The sequence below is a fragment of the Trachypithecus francoisi genome, unplaced genomic scaffold (assembly GCF_009764315.1).
Source record: "Trachypithecus francoisi isolate TF-2019V2 unplaced genomic scaffold, Tfra_2.0 Lachesis_group17, whole genome shotgun sequence".
In the NCBI taxonomy this organism is placed as follows: Eukaryota; Metazoa; Chordata; class Mammalia; order Primates; family Cercopithecidae; genus Trachypithecus; species Trachypithecus francoisi.
The window spans coordinates 35,466,578-35,491,985 of NW_022681462.1; the positions used below are offsets into that span (position 1 = coordinate 35,466,578).

The 25,408-nt window shown below is 40.7% G+C and overlaps 1 long non-coding RNA gene across 2 annotated transcripts; it reads right to left on the reverse strand.

Moving 5' to 3' along the window:
• Window positions 1-1,005: 1,005 nt before the first annotated feature.
• Window positions 1,006-25,408, reverse strand: LOC117062106. 2 transcript variants are annotated; one of them, XR_004428220.1, is made up of 3 exons: window positions 25,345-25,408; window positions 23,983-24,268; window positions 1,006-1,318 (listed from the first exon to the last, which is right to left on the reverse strand). It is a non-coding gene; the product is annotated as an uncharacterized LOC117062106 (long non-coding RNA). The 2 variants fall into 2 exon arrangements; XR_004428221.1 differs by lacking the exon at window positions 1,006-1,318 and adding an exon at window positions 21,922-21,966.

Consider the following 25,408-nt stretch of genomic DNA (forward strand, 5'->3'; position numbering starts at 1 on the left):
TTAAATGCTTTCTGTAAGTAGTTTGAGGGAAAATAAGGAGAAAGTGCCAATTTCTCCAACCAGATAAGCACAGAGCAGAGGGAAGGGAACAGTCATGGGAAATGAGATTGAATGAGAGACAGGCACTAATCCAAAGCCCCAGGGAATCACACACATTTTGGGGGAGACATAAAATTTCCTATCAGATGTTCAATGTGGGGCTAAGACAATTTTACTCACACCTCAAAGCTCAGAGTGATAACAGCTGAAGACTGCATGAATATTGTATATTGTCATTGGATTATGTATTTGCCCTCCCCTGCAGTCCTGAATATGTCTGAAATGCATGCCATGCACTGTAACTACCATCAGTTTCAAATACCCAAAATGCTATATATGCATCTATTTCAAGGCATGCTTGTGATGTAAATAGGCACTGAAATTTCCTAGATCACTTCAGCCTCTGGTTCATAATTAGCCATTCACCCCATTCTATACAAACATGGAGGTTTGTGCTTGTTCCCTGTGAGGATCCCTGGTTTTCTGCCATCCGAGAATGCCTCTGCATGGGCAGATGTGGGAGTGTTGTGAGGCCCACACTGGTCATATCATCTACATGAATTCCTCACAACCTCCCCTCACACCACAGCATGCTCTAATTTTGAAAGGTGAACAGAAATCCCACTCAACTCTGCTGAATATGTTCTTTCCAGGGCACTGAGGTTTCTGGGTGTTTATGATCTGCATCCACTGTGTTACCACAACACATAGGCTGCAGAGCTCTCCATCAGAAATATGCATTTAGAAGCGGCAAAGGCATATGTGAAGGAAGAAAATGTTTAAGAAGGGCAGCGGTTTTTTTTTTTTTTTTTTTTTTTTTTTGCTTGTTTGAGAGAGAGGTCATGATCTGAAACTCAGCTGACTGAAACATGCTACAGTCTGGGAAAGAAAAAAAATAGCAAAACAGAAAACAGAATAATAAGAAAAAAGAGCTGTTAGAATCACCTATTCTATATAGTGCCACAACTGAGACTAATGGAAAGCAGATTTAGGCTCAATTTGACTAAGATTATTGTAATGGCTGCACCTGACCGTAGTGAAAAGGCTTTCTTTATGGGGTGGTGGAAGCTGGAAATTCAAGAAAAGAGTCTTAACTGCCAGTTGTCAGATACTCTCCAGGGAGGGATTGAGCAGTACCAGATGCAAACCAGAGATGCATGGGAGTCTCTCAAACACACCATGAAGCATCTCCAGCTTCCTCCATACACGACTCCAATCCAAGTCAACAGGATGGGCCCCAGGCACTGAATCACACCGGATAAATCAAGGTGTTCTGTAGCTGTTTTAAAAGAGAAAACTAAATGGACTATGAACTGATTGTTCACAAAGTGAACTGTCAAGAAAACTATGAGACACACAGTTGACTAGATTCTAGAGCTCTATAAGCAGCTGTTCAATTAATTCTTCGTTTCCTTAGTGAATGCAGGCACAAGGTAGAGGTTAGAATGTTGTTTGTTGGACCAAAAAGTGACTAAGAGGAGGGTGGTGGGCAAATTTCTAAAGATGACCTCCCCAAAATTCCTGTTCCCCGATTATTCCATCAAACAGTAACCTAGGCACTGCTGTGAACAGATTTTGCAGTTGTAATTAAATTCCCAATTCAGTTGACACTAAAATTTTAACCTTTTTCTGGATACAGCTAGCCTAATCATATTAGCCTTTCAAAGAATAAAGTTTTCTTCAGCTGCTGAAAGAAAAGAAAGACATAAAGGGGAGTCAGAGAGATCTGAAACATGAGAAGGACTCAATGCACTATTACCACTTTGAGGATGGAAGGAGCCACATGAGAAGGAATGTGCACAAGACCCAAAGAGCCAAAGGCAACCCCAAATGACAGCTAGCAAGGAAACAGGGGCTTCAGGCCTACAATTGGAAAGGACTGACTCTCAGCAACCCGAGGCAACTTGGACAGGGACTCTTCACAGGTCCTCCAGATAAAATCCCAGCCCAGCCAACAACTTGACTTTGATCCCCCATGAGACCTTAAGTAAAGAACCCAGCCAAGCCCAGCAGGACTTCTGACCTACAGAACGGTGGAATAACAAGTGGATGTTGTTTTAAACCACTAAGTTGGAGTCATCTGTGACAAGGCAATAGGAAAGTAATTCAAGGAGCCACTGTTCCCCATCAGAGAAGAGCATGATGGTTCTCCTAGTACGGGCCCTACATGAGCATTCCTAATATCCCTGATGAAATGTTCACCCTGCTCAATATTGCAAGGTGAGTGAGTTTGTCTTTTGTGCCTGAAGATTCCAAATTCTGCACCCCCACCCCCTGACACTTGCCCAGTTTTGGTGTCTCTCATGTGATTCTATTTATTTCCCTTAATCAGAGTTTCAGACAGAATAAAGTATAAATAACTTAGCAAAACCCTGCCAAGGAATTTGTACTTTAACTGAGATGAAAGTTAAGCTAGAAAATTGGAGTTTAAGAGGGGAGAGGAGCCATCATTTTCCTAGAACCCTTGGAAACACAAAACATTGGAAGGCCTTGATTACACGAGTGGCACAGGCAATAACTATATCTCCATGCAAATGATATGTGAAGAAATAAGGCTTAACCTGGCAGCCAATAACAGAGTGACAACAAAAATCTAGGCAGGCCATATTCCAATGTCACCCTTCAACATCTTAGATGTCAAATTTGTCACACGCTCACTTTAAATGTTTTTAAGTTAAATACACAGAAAGAGCCAAACTAGAGGAGGTAATAAGCTGGGGGAAAAATAGCCTCTTAATTAGATTCCTTTCATTCAATAGACATTCCCTATTTTACCCTATTAACTTCACTGATTTTACTTTTAGAAAAGAAACAAAGACCCCCAAATATCTAAAATACTTTTGACTTGATTAAAAAGAAAAGATCAAACTACAGAGAAAAACATATCCAAAAAGAAGATTGATAGTGTTTTCCTTAATCTACATGAAATCTATTAGCATCAACTTGAGGAAAGGTTCCAAGAAGGAGACACTTTCTGAAACCTTCATGACGTCCACTGGATTGTGTTTACCAGTACTCCAGATGAGTGCACATTATCAGCTGTCTCACCTTGAAAGAAAAGTCCCCAGATGTTTGTATACTTTAAGGAAGAAAAAGAATGTGGTATGATACCTATTTATTCATTAATTTACTCATTCATTCAATACATACATGCTAAGCAGCACTGGATGCCTTCCATCAGTCATCTGTGGGGCATCTTTGTTAGATGAGGAAATAAATTTAGAATCAGTCGTGACCCACAACTTTTGGATTTTACAACCAATCGGCCATTGGACTTTACAACCCAAAGTGGAAGGCTTGTGAAGATCACAGGTTTTGTCATCAGAATGACCTATGTTCAAGCTGTGACACATCCTGGTGAGCTGAGACAAGTAACTTGAACACTCTAAGATTCCACATTTATAAAATGGGGCAATAATACTAAGCAGCACATAGAATTCCTGTGCAGATAAATGAGATAATGCATATAATATACTCAGCATAGTGCCAGGTATATATTAATGGCTCAGGCAACATTAACTATTGGGAATATAATAATTATTTTAGTCACGAGAAATGGAGTTCCTCTGGCTGCTGTGGATATGAATGAGGTTTGGTAGCAGCACCTACTGGCATCAGCACAGCTCTCCTGAACTGGAGTATGTCTTCAACCAAGTATTTTCCCACATTTTTACAAAGTTCCTAGCCACTTTCATCAAATGCAAGGATAACATTAGGCAGAAAAGGAAATTAATTTTTTATAATCCAGTTTCAAATGGACTCAACAGGTTAGGGTGATGAACCGAATCTTATATGATGTCATTTCTCTGAAGATAAATGTAAATCCTACACTTGAATCTAAATAGCCAATTGCACAAAGAAGCTGAAGTATGAATATGACTGAGCAGAAATTTTAGGGGGCAAAGAGCTCATTGTGGAATATGTCTGTCACCTTCAATGGCACCAATGGAAACATGATATTGAAAACTGGGAAATAATGTTTCTGTTTTATTTTTAGCTAATATTTATTTGACCACATATGATGTAGAGTTGTCTCTTGGTATCTGTAGGAGATTGGTTCTCGGACCTTTACGTATACCAAAATCCAAGGATGCTCAATCCTCTTATATAAAAGGACATCGTATTTGTATATAACGTATGCACATGCTCCCATATGCTTTAAATCATTGCTAGATTACTTATAATGCATAATACAATGTAAGTGCTATGTAAATATTTGTTATAATATATTGTTTTTATTCCTGAATTATTCTTATTGGTTTTTTTCTGAATATTTTGGATGCACAATTAGTTGAATCCATGGATGTGAAATCCTTAGATACAAAAGGCCCACTGTATTGTATCAAAATTTGAGCATCACACTTCAAGAAGAAAATCAACAAGTTGGAACACATTCAGAAAAAGGCATTTAGGGCTAAAGGAACATCAGGTTATACATTTACAGGAAGAATCAGTAGAGGAGACAGAATGTGAACTGGATTTGTGAGAATGGATAGAAAAACTGGAAAAATGCCTTGGGATCAGGGTGAATAAAGTGTGCTTGCAGACTGTAAGTCTAGTTGGAGTGGATATTTAAAAAGTAATTATATAGATAATACATATTCTTTTCTGTGGATATGCAATTGGTTATGCCTCTAACACTTTCTGCCCTATCCCTAGACCCACTGAGATCACAAAACAACGATTCATGAACCAACACGTGTGGCAACTCACTGAGTGATGAAAAGATAAGAAGGGAATCATTGTTCTGGGAAAGAAAGAATCATTGTGTCATGCAATCCTACCTAAGTTGTTTCATGAAGCGGAACCACCTTCCCTCAGATGGGGTAGTAATGAAAGGAACATTCATAGGTAATCCTAGATCTGCCTCTTTCCCACCAGGTTTCTTCCTAATCACACGAGATGATTGATTGAAGGTTTTGTAGGGCCTCTGTATTAGTCCATTCTCATGCTATTATGAATAAATACCCAAGACTGGATAATTTATAAAGGAAAGAGGTTTAATTGACTCAGTTCTGCATGGCTGGGGAAACCTCAGGAAACTTACAATCATGGCCAAAGGGGAAGCAAACATGTCCTTCTTCACATAGTGGCAGCAAGGAGAAGTGCCGAGCAAAAGGGCGAAAAGCCCCTTATAAAACCATCAGATCCCATGAGAACTCACTATCACAAGAACAGCATGAGAGTAACCAACCCCATGATTAAATTACCTCCGATCTGGTCCCTCCCATGACATGTGGGGATTCTGGGAACTACAATTTAAGATGAAATTTGGGTGGGGACACAGCTAAACCACATCAGCCTCTTATATGGATTTGTGTATGTCCAGGGCAAACCCAAGATAACACTGTGAGATTAAGATTGTCAATCAGGATCTGCAATGCTTTTCTAAGCTCCCTTTATCCTTTTATATTTTCTTCCCTCAACCAGACCACCACCACCTCCAACAGAAACAAGCACAGACTGTGTTGCATGCACTTTCTTTGGGCAGGACATACCCTTCCTTCCTAGGCAGTTCCTGGACCTCTCCTGGCTTCTGTCCCTTTGTCAGAAGTGGCTTGACCTGATAAAATACTTACAATGAAGTGAATGTTATAAACTAATCCATGACTAAGGTGTTCATAGCCAAATAACTGCTTGATGTATTTTGCAACTTATTTTCATCTAAGTTGGAAGGGTCTTTTATCCAAAACCCAGGGTTGGGAAGCACTGCTCCATCCCCCTATTGAAATGCACCCATGAGTTTGGACACTGGTTCTTTCTGGCCCTTCTATCTCTGGGCACATGAAAGGAAAAGCCTTCCAGCCTTTGTCCAAATCCTCACAGGAAACAGGGCTCTCACACAGATTTGACTTTAGACAAATATAAAGTAGTCAGAAACATAGCCGAAGCTATAAACTCTGGGCTTAAATTTGTCAGGAAATGTTTATTTGTTTTCATCAGGCCATACCAAGAAGAAAAGAAAGATCACATGACCAAACAGATAAACAAAAATGTCAAACAAAAGAGCCAAAGGGTACTAAAAATGGAGGCTGAGATTTTTGCAAAGCTCATAAGCTCACCTTATGGAGCAAAGCCTATCAAAACAGATGACACCCACATAAACCCCAACATAAAGGAGCAGAAAACTAAGATTAAGCCAAGACTATGAATGGGCACTTAGGGACCCCTGGGTCTCATGAAAGGCAGAAGTCAGGCTGGTTTCCCCAGCTGCCTACCAGAAAGAGTCGTATTTCGGCTAAGTTCAAAAAGTCAGTCCAGACTTTTCTCCTCTCTCCCAGTAAGAAAGACTCTGCAGCGAGCATTAAATATTTACCCCAAGCCCTGCCTTGCTTATTTTTTGAGAGTTACTTTGTAAATAAAACAACTCTAGTATCAAAAATTTCAAAGTATTAGGAGGATGCTAATTCATGAGATACTCATATAGGGCGCTGAAGCCTTCTTCCAGCAACCCCTGGGGGTATCCTACAATTACTGGGAGGGATTAGAGGACAGTCCTGTACACTTCTGCCTCATTCTTGGTATAACAATAACAAAATACAGACATCATTTCCAACAACAATACAATAACAAAAACTGGAAAAAACATCCCGTCCAGCCACAATACAACTCTACTACCAAAAAAAAAAGAAAAGAAAAGAAAAGTGGCTAATGCTTAATAAGTGCCCAACATCGTTTTACTCCTGTTAAATGTAAGATCTTATTTAAACTCCACAAGAATTCCATTTTGCAGGTGACAAAACTGAGGCACAGAAAGGGAAATATGACTAATAAATGAAGAAACCAGTGCTGTTCTTAGCCGTGGAACTCTACTGCTCCCTAAGAGCCACACAAGTTGAGCCCAGTACAAACTCCTTCTTGTAGCCTTTCTCTAAACCATACTTCCTCCTCTCCAATATTCCATGTTCCCCTAATGTCCCATTTCTCCCCCAGTATTTCAGGACATTTCCTTGAGCCCTCCTGCCATTTATTTGCCCTAAGTGACATCGGGTTTTCCTGCAATGCTTGACATTATTTTCAGACACATCAGGAAAGTGTCTGTAAATCATCTGACTTCTACCCACCCAGTCCCTAATCTGCCTTGCCGGTGATGACCCTTTCCTGCCACCACAAGCCACATCCCACACCTTCCTCTCACTCACTACTCCAACTGGTAGCCTCCCTTCTTCATGACAAATGTGTTTCTGTTCACCATGCCTATTCCTGCACACCAGCTTTACTCACGTCCCACAGCCTATTAACCCCCTGCTATTTACACCACCAACAGCCATGTCAATATGGCCTGCATTAGCCGGGGTGCTCTCTTTTAACCTATTGCTATGCCTCTTTATCAAGCCACAGTCCTTCTTACAACCTCATCTTACCTCAATGTAATCGCAGTCTATGTTTATTCGACCCTGACATTGCTCAGTTAACTAAAATTTCCACCTAATGTATTTTTAATTGAGATATGGTGCCACCATCCTATTCATGGTGAATAAATATTTGTAAAAGATAACACATTATGTTAGGGCAGTTATGGTGAAACAGTGCTTTCACATACTGCTGGTTAGGATTTAAACAATGATATAGCCTTTTGGATTGTACGTGTAAGCCAGGTCCTAGTAAAATCACTGCTATGTAAATTTGTGTCTGTAAATCATGTCCTACTAAAATTTATACCATTTTACTTGATAATTTGATTTTCATGATTCCATACTAAGCAAATAATCAGACAATCCCCTGAAGGGCTGACCCTTCCCCTCTGTACCTATCCAAATCTACACATTTATTAAGGCCCAGATTTTCTCCACCTCTGAGAAACTTTAAGGTCAGAATGAGCTCTCTCTCCTCTGAATTTCTAATATTCTTAATGTCTTTGCATCTTATGCCTGGCATACTGGTAATTAATTTATTCAAATTTAACAAGCTTTGATGATACCCGCAATGAACTAGGAGTTACGTTAACACTGGAGAGACAAAGGAAATGAGACACAACCTGCCATCTCCTATCCTTTCTCCTTAACTGAGCTGGAATCCCCTTGAAAATAAGGACCAAAGCTTATTTATTTTTACATCTGAAGTACCTCACACAAAACATAGACAAAATATAGCAGATACTGAGCTAATTACTAAACATTTTGGTGAGATTCATTTAATGATGCAAGGCTGGGCACACTGGCTCACACCTTTAATCCCAGCACTTTGGGAGGCCAAGGTGAGTGGATCATTTGAGATCAGGAGCTTGAGACCTTACCAACATGATGAAACCTCGTCTCTACTAAAAATACAAAAATTAGCCAGATGTGGTGGCATAAGCCTGTAATCTCAGCTGCTTGGGAGGCTGAGGCAGGAGGATCACTTGAACCTAGGAGGCAGAGGTTGCAGTGAGCCAAGATCACGCCACTAGACTCTAGCCTTGGCGACAGAGCCCGACTCTGTCTCAAAAAACAAACAACAACAAAAAAGTCATTTAATGATACAATGTGGTGTTACCAGTTTCAAAATCCTTAATCCAAAAGGTTTCTTATGGCAGGCTAACATCAACTGAGACTGTCTCAGCCTTGGATAGTTTGACCTTGAGTGATGGATAATTTGGGATGAACTTAATTTCCAGGGTGAATATTAATTAGCCCATACTTCCTCTTATCTCTAAAACAAAGTACCCCTCAACACTTTTTTTGGCTAGGAAAAATGTTCCAATAATATATTTATGTATTTTTGGAAAATACATTTCTATACATTAAACTCCAAATAATGAAATAGGGATACTTATTAAGGGCCTGTGGCAATGTTATCCGTATTTTATAGATGAGGTTACTGAGCCTCCGAGAGGTCAACAGATGCTAAAACTATTAAGTAGTGAATCACCAGTTTATTTCAGGCCTCCTCCACATGCACTGTTTTATTTCCCTAATAAACATATATAAGTGTTTTAGAAATAGATGTTCCTAGGGGGTAATTCTGTGTACCTCAAAATTAAAGTCACTCGGTGAGAAACAGAAAGACGTCTTGTTAGTGGATTCTGCCCATGTTCACCCCTCCTTCATTATTTACGTCACATTTACTTTTTCTAACACACTTTTTGCCTGTGTTTTCTTACTTAGGTCACTGTGTTCACTTTGACTTTGAAAAATGCCTAAAAGTGGTAAGGATAAGCCATGAACCAGGTCCATGCATGGAACATGGGCCTTCCAAGGTACAGGGACTCTTTAAGGATCCCAAGAGAAAATTGGGTCCCAGTAGGAAACAAGGGTCACACTCAGATTAGAATAATTCAAGGAGAATCTAATAAAGAGATTCTTTTCAAATTATGTGTTTCCTTAGTACATCAGATTTTCTTGTTTTGGTAAATAGCTATTACTGCCCTTAGACTTGAAGGGACAAGGAGAAGGAGAAGATGCAGGAAGAAAAGGAAGTTCTCCATAAGAAGGGCAGCAGAGCCAGCCCAAAATGACTGCAAGGAGATGGAGTCTGGGAGTCGACATGCTGACCTCACTCTCTTTCAGCCCTCTGATTCTCTGCCAGGGATTCCCCATGGGTCAAAGCCAGTGGGATGACTCCTCCTGAGGCCACAGGAGCCTGCTGATAGAATTCAGAGAGGACATCCTACCCAGACAGAGAACAGCATAGAAAAATGAAGAATGGATCAGTTGGAGCAAGTCCGAAGTATCTGGCACAGGTAGTGAGAGTCAGTCCAAAGATTGGCCAAGTATCACATCTTTCACGTAGAAAATAGAACTACCAAATAGTCAAATGTTGGTACTATGAAGGAATAGTCTACTCAAAATGAGAAGGGTCTAACATATATAGAATGACCTAGAAAATCTATACGCATTTTGTTAGTAGGATATTAGCATGCATACTAGCACAAAAGCTAAAATGATATTTACCAGTCTTTACATTGATTTCTTCATAATTAAAAAAAGTAAAATATGCTCAACATCATGAAGAAGGCATTGTCAACAATGGTATCTACAAGCGCAGCATTTATTTTGTATTATTAAGATCTTGAAAGAGCTTGTATTTTGTTGGAGGACTTTGTAGTGTGTGTATAGATGCAGGGCCACAAAGTGCAATGAGTACAGCACACCAGACCTTGGAGGTGGAAAACTAGCTGTCACATCATGAACTTCAGAATCCTCACCAATGAAATAATATCTCTACTCACCCAGAGAGTATGGTTATAATGGACACACAAAAGTCCCTAATAAATCATAAAATGTTGCACACCATATGCCTTTATATATATCTCTTTATATATGTATGTCAGAGCTTCCTAGTCAACTGAAAGCTTCTTTGGAATAGATGGTGCTCATTTTCCAGAGAATCTACCACACAGCCTGGCATATAGTAGATGCTGAATCAATTTTTTCATGATACATAGATACAAGTCAGCACTTTCTCAGTATTTAATGAGATTCAGTCAAGCCATCCTCCTTAAGAGTGATTTTAGATGAAGAAACAAGACACAGAGTTGGGGAATTTCCACAAAATATGATTGTTATTAGTGTGTGCCAAAGCATGTCACAAAGCAAGTGCTTTGTGGAAAATTGATCAGAAAGGAAGAGTCAGAGGAGGGGCAAGTGTGTGGACCAGGAAAGAGAATATATATGTCCAGGTCCCAAGAGGAAGTAGCACACTTGCCAGCCCAGGCACTTCTAGCAGAAGCACAGGTACAAGTATAGGTCTGCCCTAAGCCCAGCCTCCCTCCAGAGATCTTTTCTCCCCAACCAGCCATGCCCTTGCAAGATTTCCTGACATTATCCCTCGCAGCCAGGGCTCTTTTGTTGCTGGCTGTTAAAAAGTGAAACCTTTTATGGTGTATATAAGCCAGAGGTGACACAATTAAATGAAACTATTTGTCATATAAAATTTACATCAGCAGGAATTAAATGTCAAATAACTTAGGATTGACAGCCTCCACTGAGTCATAAAGACTCTAAATTAGTCTTGTGAAGGGTATTCTCATACAGTCCCTAATAAACTCCACTCCACCTAAGACTGACTTTCCGAAGTACTCAAAGAAGCATGTCAATGGTGAGATTGCCTTATTCCTCACAAAAAGTTGAATGGAGATTAAAAAGTCTTCTTTTACTGACTGTGCAGCTTTCTTAATGTAGGAAAAAACAGGGCAGAGAATACGACACACAGGAAAGTGTACCCCTAAGAAGCTTTGCATCCTCTCCTTGACCAGATACAGCTGTGTGACTTTGGGCCAATCACATCACTTCTCTGATTTACAGGTAATGCCATCCTCTCCTCTTAACTGCTACATTAAACTACTTTTTTCCTAATTACTAGAATTTATTTTTAGAACAATTTTAAGTTTATGAAAAAAATAGGCAGGACAGAGTTCTTTTATACCCTCCTGCTCCTCCATTCTCCCAGTTTCTCCTAGGATTAACATCTTGCATTAGAGCAGCCCATCTGTCACAAATGAAGAACCACATTGATACATTATTAAAGTCCATAGTATTATATTAGTGCTCACTCCATGTTTATAGTCCTATGGGTTTTGACAAATGTTTAATGTCATATATGTGCCATTACAGTGTCATACACAATAGTTTCACTGTTCTAAAAAATTTGCTTGTGCAAATCCCATTCATTCATCTGTTCAACATAATACTAAGTACTGGAGACACAAAGATAAGTAGGACACTGCTCATACCTTGTAGGCACTGGGAAATGTGCATATTGATGGAGTCATGGATTATGATGATCATCATAGCAGAGATCCGCAAAGCATGAATATAAACAGCTAGCATGCATTAAGTATTAAACAGTACAAGCCAGAGTTAGATATTTTATGTAATTGTATGTGATTACACCCTCCCAGTCACCTATGTGGTAGATGCTATTATCATACCTTTCACATATGAGGGCCTGAGAGAGGTCCAGTGCCTCCTCTATTGAGAACACACATGAATTCCAGAAAAGACAGGATTGAGTCAAGTTTCTAAAACAATTGGGTTCCCTGAGTGCCTAGTGGGGAAAGGGGCATGCAGAACAGGAGGGACGTGGTCACAGTGAAGTCACAGTGCATGCATGTGCTCAGATGCCTGAGTGAGTCAATGTGTTTGTTTAAACAGGGCAAATAGGAGGTTGCAAGAGATGATGCTGAAGAGAACAAAAGCCAATTCCTGCAAAGTCTTATGTGTGCTGCTCAAGAGTTAGTTCTTTATTCTCTAGACAGGGAGTGCAAGGGAGGTTTAATATGATTTAGTTAGCATCTTGGAAAGATTACTCTAGAGAAGGATTTAGAACAGTTTGGAAAGCTGAAGGAAAACTACGAGACTCAGCTGAGTGGATGACACTTGGTGAACACATACTATGTACCCACACTGTGCGGAGGGCTCTGTATGAAGTGTCTCACTTTTTCATCTCCTCATTTGAGGTCAAGCAGGAGATGATGGGAATCTGTATCAGTGGGCATGGGGAGGATGAGATATACTTTAGATGTTAAGCAGACCAAAGGGGTAAGGCTTGGAGACCATTTAGAGGTTTGGTCAGAAAAAATGACAGAAAAATGTTTGTTCTAAGATTTCTGACTTGAGTAGGGAGGTTGCAGATGATCTCATGTATTGAGAATAGTAACAAAGGAAAATTATCAGGTGTATAGCAAAAGTCAGAGCATTCAGATTTAATTGTGTTGCAGTTGACTTGCCTGTTGATTACCCAGGTGGTTGAATGCTCAAGTCTATTGCATGGCAGAGATGACGAGGTTAAACACACACACACACACACACACACACGCACACACTTAGAAATGATCAGCACATAGGAGCTGCATCAAGCTAACCTGGAAGAAGATAAAACCTGTCCAGGGAAAGCATGTAGAATGAGAAAAGAAGTGGGCTAAAAGATAAGTCCTGCCAAGGACAGAACTCACAAGGGAAAGTCATGAGGGATTCTGGGGCATGAGAAGGAATCACAAAAGGTGATAATTAGAGAGGAATAATTAGAGAAATAAGAGGAGAAACAGAAGGGGAAGAGGATCATAGAAATTTAGAAATTAAGAAAGGAGAAAGCTTCACAAATAATGGAGTGGTTGACAGTGTCAAATGCCTCAGGGCGGTCAAATATGATAAGGGCTGAAAGGAGTCAATTAGATTTGGCATTAGGAGGTTACTAATGATCCTGGTAAAACAGCTTCGCTTGAGTGGTAAGTACAGAAGCCAGATGGTCGAGTGACGAAGAGTGAGTGAACGATGTGGAAGTACAGACAGCATGTGTAGATCATGCCTTCAAGGAATTAGACTGTGAAGGAGGGAAGAAGACTGAAAACGACACTAAGATAGACAAAGAGTTTCTTTTTAAGATGGGACATTTGGGTCTGTTTATCAACCATAGGAAAGCAGCCAATAGAAAAGCAGGAGGATTGAAAACTGTAAAGAAAGGAAAAATTTGATAGAGCAAGGTCTTGAGTGAAGGGGTGAATGAGACTAGAAAGGGCATAATTCTTCTTTGAAAATTGAGGAAAGGTAGAAATCTAAGCTCTGCTTATATGAGGAGTGAATCAGATCTATGAGGTGCATCTGTAGGATGCAGGTGGGGGCCACAGAGCTGCTGGGAGTCTCTTTACAGGACCTTCCAACCTCAGAGAAAGAGCTCTTCCTAAACAAAACGGAAGGGTGGGAAAGAAAGTTGATAGGTAGGAAGGAATATTGGGTGTACAATGCACTGTCTGTCATTTGAATTGTATCTAGTGTAGACCACAAGAGTGTATGCCTAAGTTTTAGGATAAAAAAACTAGAAATAGAAGGTGGAACTAAAAGTAAGGCACAGCTCTGCTGAAGTCTTATGAGACATAAAGAACTCAGACCTGGGGCAGCTTTAGTGTTGCCAACAGGTTCAGCGCAAAGGATTTAGCCAGACGTAGTGACCTCAGTCCTGGGCATTAGTCTCTATAATAACCGTAGAATGTGTTGGGGATGCCACATCCTGAGACAGTGAGAGACTGGCTGGAACATCTCAGGCTCCATTCTAGTCTCTCCCAGAAACAAGATGTCCTTCAATGCTTTAACTCAGTGGTCCTCTTGTTTTCAGGATATAAAGCCCAATGTGGGCTGCTTTTCTGCATCTCTCAAATGTGGTGCAATTGGGATATGTACAGTGGAGACTCCATCCACTCCAGGCAGCTTTCCTGAGCCTTTGGGGATCAGCTTGTGATAAATCCCGGGCTTTTGCCTATATTCTGCCTTGCTGCCTATCTGTATGTTATAAATCCAACTTATGTAACATGGTGTGTGTCCAGTGGGTGCTCTGTCTCATTGGATTAAGAAAAGTTGATAACCTTTGCACCGTGAGCCTCTTTCACACTCTTCTCTTTCTCCTCCAGTATTTGAGGAGTTGGGATTTTATGCCATGACCCCCTGTTGTATCAGTCTAACCACAGCCAGAAAAATAAGGATAAGCCCTTAGAAGTCATCATATGGAGAGAAATCCTGTCCAGGGTGTTGGGCAACATGAACTCTAAGATTCCTCCCATCTCTGATTGCATGTCTGCCATTCCCCATCAACTAAGTGTAAAATCCCTGAACTCGCGAAATGCATTCTGTTCCATTACCTACAAGCCTCATTCAGTGTACACAGGGAATGCTCAGTAAATTTATATTTCTGGGGTGATCAAAACTTTTTAGAATCTCCTTGGCTTGCAGAGACTAAAGCCAGCTCACAATCGGAGGGAATCTGCACATCACATAAATTTTCAACCGAAGAATGTTCCCTCCAGCTCCCGCATCTGCCTCAGCCTGCAAAGCCTTGACTTCATCAGGAGATTGAGCTGATGCTGTCCATGTGACTTGCTGTAAAAAAGCACATCACTAATGCCACAAAGGCACTCCCCTTCCCTCCTAGACTGTACAGCATTTTGTAACAATAAATATTGCCAAAAGAACAAAAATCTCATTGACACATCCATAGCTGAGAAGGCTTTAATTTGTGTCTGTTGATGCTGGCCCCCTGACTCCCTTGTCATTAATTACACATCAATGACACATTTGCCTGTATAATGGAGAGAGTGAGGGAAGGGGAAGGGGAGGCTGCATCTTAACAACTTTGGCATGCCTTGGCTCTGGGGGCCCTGGGAGCCTGTTCAGGGGCAATTATAAATACAAACACTGTGACAGGCTTGCCTAGACTAACAGAGAAAATAAGATCTCTTCTCCAAATGAAGGAAATTGCTGATGTTGTGTATTCAGCATGCTTACATGGAGAGTGAGGGGAATAAACAGCTGTCTGAGGATGTAAGAAGTTGCGTTATTAATATCATCATGATAATTTACATGTCTTCTGTGTCTTAAAGTTTATGGGTTTTTCTAATCAAATATTTTATTCGATCCTCTCTATTATGGCAGGAAATATTTTTTGTCATACACAGTGCCTAAGTTAGTGTCATGTACATTGCAAACATTCTATAAATATTTAGTGAATGAATACATAAATGGACTAATACAAGAATGTTAAAGTAAGACCTCCCTTAACATTGTGTTCATATTTCAGGTGAACAAACTAAAGTGCAGAACATTTTAGGAACTTGCTCAGATTCCTGGGATTGATAGGAGGCAGTGTCAGGACTCAGTCCCAGGTTTTATTCTTCCTGGGCCCTGGTACTCTCCCTTACTTTCTCTTGCGAGGTCCTTTTGCATGGCTGTGACCATTAAAAATCTACCTGTCACACAACCCACAAAATATGTACACCTATTATGTAAAAAATAAATACCTGTTATAAAACTCCTTCAGTGACTGTCTCCCCATCCTGTCAGTGGTGCATTCTCTAGAAGGAGGAATACACAGCACTGAGCTCTGCTGACTACCACAAAGAGGAGGGTTTGGGACAGATGCCAGTCTCAGCAAATGAAGTAGTGATTTCCTGCTGGCCATGGCTTATGGGGCCCTGGCTCTTTAGGACTACTTGCAAGGCAGTGTTCTCTCCTGAGGCTTCAAGTGGGAGCAATGGGGCTCCCACAGACTGAGTTCCTGCGATGTTTCAGACACTGGATGTCTATTCTTTCTGTGGGCATGGTGCTGGCTTTGTCTCATCTTTTTGTGCATGAATGCTGTGTGTTCTAATTCATTCTGTGCATTGTTGGCACAGTGTCACTCTTCCATAATGGAACTTTCGCAAAGCTTTTTGGCTGGAAAAACATTGTCCCTTGGAATAGAAAAATAGATACAACGACAATTCCTGGGTAACACCACTAAACATGCCCTAACAGCAGTATCTTCATAGTTCCAACTCTCTAGCACGTCATGGTGGTTCTACATGCATCCTCATACACAGTTTTGATCTACATAGACCTGAAACACACACGGGGAAGGAAATATAAAAGATCGATTTTCTAATCTCCAATGCTATACTAAAAAGCACTATAAAATAAACAGCACTGCCGGAGTCTCTGGTAGGTTCCCACTTACTTGGAGAAAATGACATAAGTCCAGAAAAGCACAACTATGCCTCACAGAAAACTTAACTGTAATAAAAACTTCAACACAATTGCTGAGATTGCTCACCCAACAATCAACAACTTTTGGCAGACACGTTCCTAATACAGTGTGGGAGACAGTTCCAGGCCAAGAATGTGAAGTAACCGTCTATTTTATTAAAGCAAAAAAATAAACAAATTCTGCCATTGCTACACTGAAGTATTTAAACTTTCTCTAGTGAAATAATATGAAACAATGGCCATCTCTACTACCTATTCTAGTTCTACTCTGATAGTCTAGCCCAGTGTTATTTAAACATGGTCTCAGAGCTCTACAAGTTCTAATATACACATTTTCACTTCCTGTTTTTGCAAACAGCTGTCCCAATCAAGTTGGTTTTATGTGATCACCCAATGCAATCACCAAAAGTACGATTATATTTGACGTCTTCATAGACACTTCTGGCTGAATTCAGGTTAGTATGTTCAAATATAAATATAAATATAAATATATACTTATGTTCCACATCTTCCTATTATATTAACTCTGAATTTTCTTACTATTTTATAGGCAAGATTGTTTTACATGTATCATTGAAAGATAATTTCCACAAAATAAGACTTTAGTGTCTTAAGTTATTTACTAAACTAATTGTATTCATTACCTGTTGCTGCACAACGCATTACCCCAAAAGTCAGCAGTTTAAAACAACATACATTTCTTTTTTTTTTTTTTTTTTTTTTTTGAGGCAGAGTCTCGCTCTGTCGCCCGGACTGGAGTGCAGTGGCCGGATCTCAGCTCACTGCAAGCTCCACCTCCCGGGTTTACGCCATTCTCCTGCCTCAGCCTCCGAGCAGCTGGGACTACAGGCGCCCGCCACCTCGCCCGGCTAGTTTTTGTATTTTTAGTAGAGACGGGGTTTCACCGTGTTAGCCAGGATGGTCTCGATCTCCTGACCTCATGATCCGCCCGTCTCGGCCTCCCAAAGTGCTGGGATTACAGGCTTGAGCCACCGCGCCCGGCCTAAAACAACATACATTTCTTATCTCACAGTTTCTGTTGGTTGGGAATCTGGGCCCAGCACAGCTGGGTCTTTTGCTTCATGGTCCCTTTCAGGTCACAATCAATGTATCACTTGGGCTGCAGTCATAGCAAGGCTCAACTGGGGAAGGATCACGTCGCTGTTGGAAAGAGTCAGTTCTTCACACGCTGGACTGAGGATCTGGGTTGCCAGATGGCAGTTGACTGGTGGCTTACCCCCCAGTCCCTTGCCATGTGCACCGCTTCAAAATGGCAGCTTGGTCCACCAAAGTAGACAAACCAGAAAGGCATTAGAGACAGTATGTTAGCAAGATGGAAGTTACAAACTACTGTAACCAACCATAGAAGTGACATCTCATAATCTTTGCTGTATTTTATCAGGTGCAAGCCACCAATCAATAGGAGTGGGTATTAAGGACCCTCTCAGAAGTCTGCCCATCATAGAGATTTTTGTATTAACACTATAAAAATTAAAATATGCTAGGTGTGCAATTTTTAATTGCTGTGGCTAATGAAACACTAACAATTTTAATGTGAAAAGAAGGTGTTTGAACCAAGTGAAGAATTGATGTACTTGACAAACCAAGGTTTAAGTAGCTCAGACACAAGCAAATAGGAGAATTAAATCTTTGCACACCACAGTAGAAACACCTTCCCAAGTGCATAATATCCAACAACCCAAACTACAGCCATCAGTGCCATTTTCACCTTTAAGTCATAGAATAGTTTCAGGCAAACATTATCAGCCATATCCAAATAATGGTATTTTTCTGAATGTTATTAAAATAGCAGTTGAATTGTTTGTATAAAATTGATGCATTGATGCATTTTTTCCATTTAATAGTTCTTTTAGAGTCAAGAGCTACAAGCACAAGAAGTTTGTACTCAGAGTATAATAACACTGTAATAGGAACGTGTGACACATTACTGGAGCTTGAGAAACATGGCATTCAGCTTATGCTTTTTAACTTTTATTTTAGGTTCAGGGGTACATATTCAGGTTTGTTATATAGGTAAGCTATATGTCACAGGAGTTTGGTGTACAGATTATTTTGTCACTCAGGTAATAAACGTAGTACCAGATAGGTAGTTTTTTAAATCCTCTCCCTCCTCCCACCTTCCACCCTCAAGTAGGCCCCAGTGTCTGTTGTTCCCTTCTTACTGTCCACGTGTTCCCCTCTTAGTGTCCACATATAAGTAAGAACCTGTGGTATTTGGTTTTCTGATTCTGCATTAGTTTGCTTAGGATAATGGCCTCCGGCTCCACCCATGTTGCTGCAAAGGACATGATCTTATTCTTTTTTATAGCTGCATAGTATTCCATGGTATATCAGTACCATATTTTCTTTATTGAATCTACTGTTGATGGGCTTTGGGTTGATTCCATGTCTTTGCTATTTTTAATAGTGCTGAGATGAACATACATATGCATGTGTCTTTATGGTAGAACGATTTATATTTGGGGGGTATATACCCAATAATGGGATTGCTGAGCCGAATGGTAATTCTGTTTTAAGTTATTTGAGGAATTGACACACTGATTTCCACAATGTTGAACTAATTTACATTTCCACCAGCAGTGTGTAAGCATTCCCTTTTTTCTGCAACCTCAGCAGCATCTGTTATTTTTTGACGTTTTAATAATAGACATTTTGAATGGTATGAAATGGTATCTCATTGTGGTTTTGATTTGCATTTCTCTAATGGTTAGAGATGTTGAGCATTTTTTCATATACTTGGTGGTGGTATGTATCTCTTCTTTCCAGCTTGTTTAAAAGGCCAGATGCCTTAGCATTCGAAGAGCTTGCAGATTCTCTCAGGAATCTGAAAGGTAACCAATTAGCATTTGAGTATTTCATAAACTTCATTTCAGTAATAATACATTGAGATATTAAACTAAAATGTCCCCCATTTTTTATGAATATCATTGCCCTGCTGTTGTTTAGGGGAGGGAGGAGCCAAATGAAAATAAAGAGGTTCTTACTCGGCACTGAATTTCAGATAGGGTTTTTTAAATCTAGTGTGAAACAATAATCCCAACAGCCTAGCTGTGTTGAGGGAGAAAATGACATTTCAATTCCAAAAGACTCCTTCTCCATATCAAGAGCAATGCTTTTAGTTTAAGGATAGAGCCATGGGATGGAGAGAATGGACAGGAAGCCCGATTACTCAGAAAGGAGGAGACGGTTTCACTGCTGGGAGAAGGTGGAAAAGAGACTCAGAAGGGCAAATACGAGGCTGAAGTTCAGTGGTATTCTCTCTCTCTCTCTCTCTCTCTCTCTGCAACAAAACCACAGGGTGGGGAGAGAAAGATGGCAGGGGAGTACAAACCTCCATGTCAGGAGGGAATCCATAAACCCTGAGGTGGTCCCCCACGACGCCACCTCTCAGCAATGTGCTGCCTCTGGCAACTGGAAGAATGTTTGTGTCCAATCGTGTGGTGGGAGAGGTAGAGCTGCTGTAGCAGGAGACATTTTTAGGGGTGGTCCTGAGAGGAGGGTCTCAGCAGTTCGTAGGTTTATGTCCCAACAGAGGCCCAAGATTGTGGCAAGGAGCCAGCAGACTATGGGGTCCTAGAAATTCTAGACACATTGGCAACCATGTTTTTGTCTAGTGTTGGCAAACCCAGTAACTTCATCAAAAAGTCCACATCCATAAGGGTTTCTTAGAACGCTTATTGGAACTGGCAGAAAAGGGGAGTTTTTATTATCTCTCTCTGGAGAGCTTCATTGGCTGTTTTGCAGACTCTTGGCATCTGGTAATATCCATGTTCTAAGGAGAAAGAGATAGGAAAGGCACCTTGACTCCAGCCACGTGAAGCCCAAAGACATTGCAGCCCCACCCCATGTGACTGCTGGGGGCTCCCCCAGAACACCCAACATTTCCACTGTGTTTTTGTCAGCAATCTATCTTTACTGGAAAACTCTCCAGGCTCCTAAAGCCAATGCAATATGGCAAGGATGCCTCTGGTATGCCACCCAGGCAGAGGGCTTTGCTTGAGAACCCAGGGATTCCTGTTCTGCAGTCCTTGAGGAATCTGACGGAGTTGCTGACACAGATTTCTCTAATTGTGCGCATACTTTCTCTCCGCCGCCCCTTTATTTTCCCCTTTCCCTTTAAAGTTGGATAAACTTGAGAATGAGTTTCACTTTCTTCATTTGACTCTGGAAAATGGGACAGTACCCTAGGCATCTCAGCTGCCTAAAAGCCCCTCTATCCCATGGGAGCCCACAGCACCAAGAGCCTAGCAAGATGAGGCAGGAAGAAACCAGGGAGTCTCTTCATGCTTCTGCTTTTCTACAGTTTGTGGTCTGTGGTATGGAAGTGTCTGTTTTTGTTTTTGTTTTTCAGACTGCTACAATAAAAATATCACACGCTGTGTGGCTTATAGACAACAGAAATTTACTTCTTGCAGTTCTAGAGGATGAGAAGTCCAAGGTCAAAGCACCAGCAGATTCAGTGTCTGGCAAGGGCCTGCTTCCTTATTCATAGATGGCTATTTTTTCACTGTGTCCTCAAATGGCAGAAAGAGAGAAAGTTTTCTGAGATTCTTTGCGTGAAGCTGCTAATCCAATTCATGAGCAAATGGCCTCCTAAAAGCTCACCTCCAAATACTATCACACTGTGGCTTAGGATTTCAACCTAAGACTTTAGGGAGACATAAATATTCTGTCTACAGCAGGAATACATGACAACACAGTTGATCTTTTTATCCATGGCCTCCAAAATATCTAATCTCAGATTTATTATTTTCCAGATTTTTGTTTCATCTGGCAGCTACTCAAGTTCCTAAAGAATATATACAAATGATACTTGGATAAGTGAGGAACACCTCCAGATCTCTTTTCTTCCTAGTGTGCCTGGTACAAAATAGGCATTCATAAATGTTTGTTGAATGAATCAATGACTCGTGAACAGGGAAATCTGTCTGTACTGAGACCCTGATGGCCTTGGGTTTCACCTAAGGCTGCTTTCTGTACAATAATGTTTGATGTTACTGCTCCAGGGCTTTTCTCCTGATAAGGAGCCATGGCCACTCTGAAGCCAATCTGTCCTAGAAATCTTAGGATTTACTTAATTGACCTCATGATGCTCTTGACACACACTGAGAATGGGAAAAACGATGGTACTGACATTGCTCAAAAGCACGATGGATTACACTTCCTTCCATATGACTGCCTCTTTTCAGCCCTGTCTTAGTTCAGCTACCTATTGTCAACAGTATCACCCGGGATCCAAAAGAAAGAATTAGCACTGTTCTCAAAGGAGGCAAAAGGAGAATGCTTTTGATGTTTCTCTCTGTGGGCACTCTGCTTGCATCTTGTAAATTCTTATGAGCTTGCAATAAATAGCACGTGCCAGGGAGCCCTGTTCAAAGTCCCTAGATGTAATATGTCACCCTCAACATCTTGGCATCTAATAAATCACTTACATCCATGTGTGTGCGCCCCATGGCCTGGTAGCCCCATATCCAATCTAGAGGAACCACAGAAAACAATTTTCTTAGCAAATGGGAGTAAATAAAGGACATTATCTTCAAACAACCCAGAAGCTATAAGAAGTTGATAAGATAAAAAGGAATGTATTCCATCATAAAGGCCCTTACCAGGTAGGCAACATGGACAACGTGTTATGGACCTGATTACCAGAGAGTCTAGTCAGTGAAAAATCTCATACAAAAGGCTTCTTTTTCCCTCTGACCAGGAATTAGGACTAAATGCTAAAAGGAATCTCATTGCTGTGGTCAGAAAGAAGAAAACTGGACTCTAAATTTTAGTTCTACTATCATGTAGTAATTTTCTCTTCAATTACTTTCATCTACCTACAATTCAAATGTCTCAGATCCCCAAACAAAACCCATCAAAACTCCCACAGTTGTACGAAGAATTCATAGGAATGCTCCTGGTCTAATATGAAAAAAGAAATGGAGACGGTGTGTGTAAAACCATCTTTCTCCTTCCAAATGTGGGTTCAGGGTGCCATTCTCTGTGACATGCTATCTCTATACACACATGCAATTGTGCATTTTAGTCACATGACCATTTTCTTCTTGTCCATGTTATGGAAATTCTTCTAAACCACAAAATGTTTTATCTGTAGATGAAAAGGGATTTTTGTTTGTGCCCCTGAAGTTGAAGCTTCAGTGATACAGGCCCTAAGGTGGATGCTATAAGAACAGCAGAAAAGACAGAAACCAGGAGAGACAGAAAGAAAATGGAAGTAACTGCAGAGACCACGAAGCAGAATTCAGCTCCTTTTTTTTTTTTTTTTAATTTTTTTTATTATACTTTAAGTTCTAGGGTACATGTGCATAACGTTTATATCATGTATAACTCCCCAATGCAATCCCTCCCTCCTCCCCCCTCCCCCTGATAGGCCCCAGTGTGTGATGTTCCCCTTCCCGAGTCCAAGTGATCTCATTGTTCAGTTCCCACCTATGAGTGAGAACATGCGGTGTTTGGTTTTCTCTTCTTGTGATAGTTTGCTAAGAATGATGGTTTCCAGCTGCATCCATGTCCCTACAAAGGACGCAAACTCATCCTTTTTTTTGGCTGCATAGTATTCCATGGTGTATATGTGCCACATTTTCTTAATCCAGTCTGTCACAGATGGACATTTGGGTTGATTCCAAGTCTTTGCTATTGTGAATAGTGCCGCAATAAACATACGTGTGCATGTGTCTTTGTAGTAGAGTAATTTATAATCCTTTGGGTATATACCCAGTAGTGGGATGGTTGGGTCATATGGTACATCTAGTTCTAGATCCTTGAGGAATCGCCATACTGTTTTCCATAATGGTTGAACTAGTTTACAATCCCACCAACAGTGTAAAAGTGTTCCTATTTCTCCACATCCTCCCCAACATCTATTGTTTTTGAAACTTAACATCTGCTTCCTCCATCCCTCCTAGAGCACCTTGTTTCCCAGGAATGAAGAACCAGGAAAAGCCTCAAGTGCTGTGATTGGAAATGAGTGAGCCAAAGGCAGATTCACCATTAAAATGTGAATCCATTACTGCACAAGGAAAGAAAACAACACCATGTATGTTAGTGGTAAGTAGAAAGGCCATCACATTTGGAGCATGAAAACCGGAGGCAGTACTGGCAGTGAAACAAACTGTCAACTATGGCTGGAAAATCCAAGTGACCTTTCAAATAAGGAATCGGGCCGGGCGCGGTGGCTCAAGCCTGTAATCCCAGCACTTTGGGAGGCCGAGACGGGCGGATCACGAGGTCAGGAGATCGAGACCATCCTGGCTAACACGGTGAAACCCCGTCTCTACCAAAAAATACAAAAAACTAGCCGGGCACGGTGGCGGGCGCCTGTAGTCCCAGCTACTCGGGAGGCTGAGGCAGGAGAATGGCGTAAACCCGGGAGGCGGAGCTTGCAGTGAGCTGAGATCCGGCCACTGCACTCCAGCCCGGGAGACAGAGCGAGACTCCGTCTCAAAAAAAAAAAAAAAAAAAAATCAAATAAGGAATTGTTACCTACCCAGGTGGACAGTAATTTTCGGTGGTTCTTAGTCTCTGCCTCAAGTGAGATTTCTGGCAGCAGACACTGCATCACACGTCTTGTTTCTTTTATCCCAAAGCTTCTCCTTTCAAAATGTGATGAAAAGTTGAAATAATTGGGTTTTTTTTTTTAAAGACAAAAGGCCTATACTCCATATAAGCTTTGTAACTGCTGAATCCTGTGGCCTGGGATGTGGGACTTAACCTCTGATCTTCAGTCTTCTCAGCTACAACATGAGGATAATAACAGCCACCTTCTTGTGTTACTGAAACAATAAAACGGAAAATGTTCACAGCCCACTGTCTTGCCTATCATGAGTAATCAATAGATATTAGTTGCTTTCTTCCTTCTCCTACTCACCAGGACTAAACTCTACTCTGAGTCACTAGCATCCCAGGCAGCTCAGTCCCCTGATTTTAAGGAACTTCTTTCCCAAGGGACTATTGATGGAAAAAAGCACTGAGTTTTTGGGAGCCCCACAAACATGGGGCTAAGCCACTGGTTTGCAAACACTTTTAAAGCACTTAACCCTTTATTAAAAGAAAGCTCATATAAATGCATATAGATCTAAGTTAAAACCTGGCTTTTGGCCTTTCTGCTCCTCTGAGTGCTACCCCACCAAGGAAGTCTCTAAACAGAGTTCCAAAAGCTTGCACTTAATGATCCCTACTTGCTCTCTTTATTCTATGAATACCATTGACCCATTTTGTATGCATGTTAGGTTTTTGTAGATATAAATCTTTCTCTAAGAGCAACTCTCATTTTACTTAGCCTTCAATCCTTAGACAAAACTCAGAAACATCTGCCACAATGTCTGATTTTTATCATTAGAAATTTACTCCTTTGAATCTTGAAGGCTTTTTCATTTTGCAATAGTCATCCAGAAATTATAAACTCCCTGACAGAATCTGTGCCATATTCAGGGTTTTCGACCAGTCTGTAAGGATAAGTGCAGCCTGACTAAATGATAGATGCTCAAGACAGAAAATGGAGAAGCCAAGAACAGATAGAGTAGACAGAAAGCTAGAGCTAGAAAAAAAGACTCCTTGTGCCTCGAAATAAACCCTGTCCTCTAACTCTTAGACTTTTCTATTATTCTCTAAAGAGACACAATTTTATCTGATATATGAAACAAAACCTTTCCCAAAATTTGCACTGTCTTACTATTCAAGGCAAAAGATAGATTTCAGATGTAATTTCAAAACTAAAGAGGGTGATTGTTATTTATTGTCTTCATGCTGTTATTAAGTACCTGTTCTGGACTTTGTTAAAAATATGTAAAGAAATAACTCAATTTCATGTCTTGAAGACATAAATTAACAAGAGTAATCAAGAACTCACCATGGGTCCACAGAGGAATTTGTGGCATGCCTATAGAGTTGAAGAAGGGTCACCTCTCTTCTCT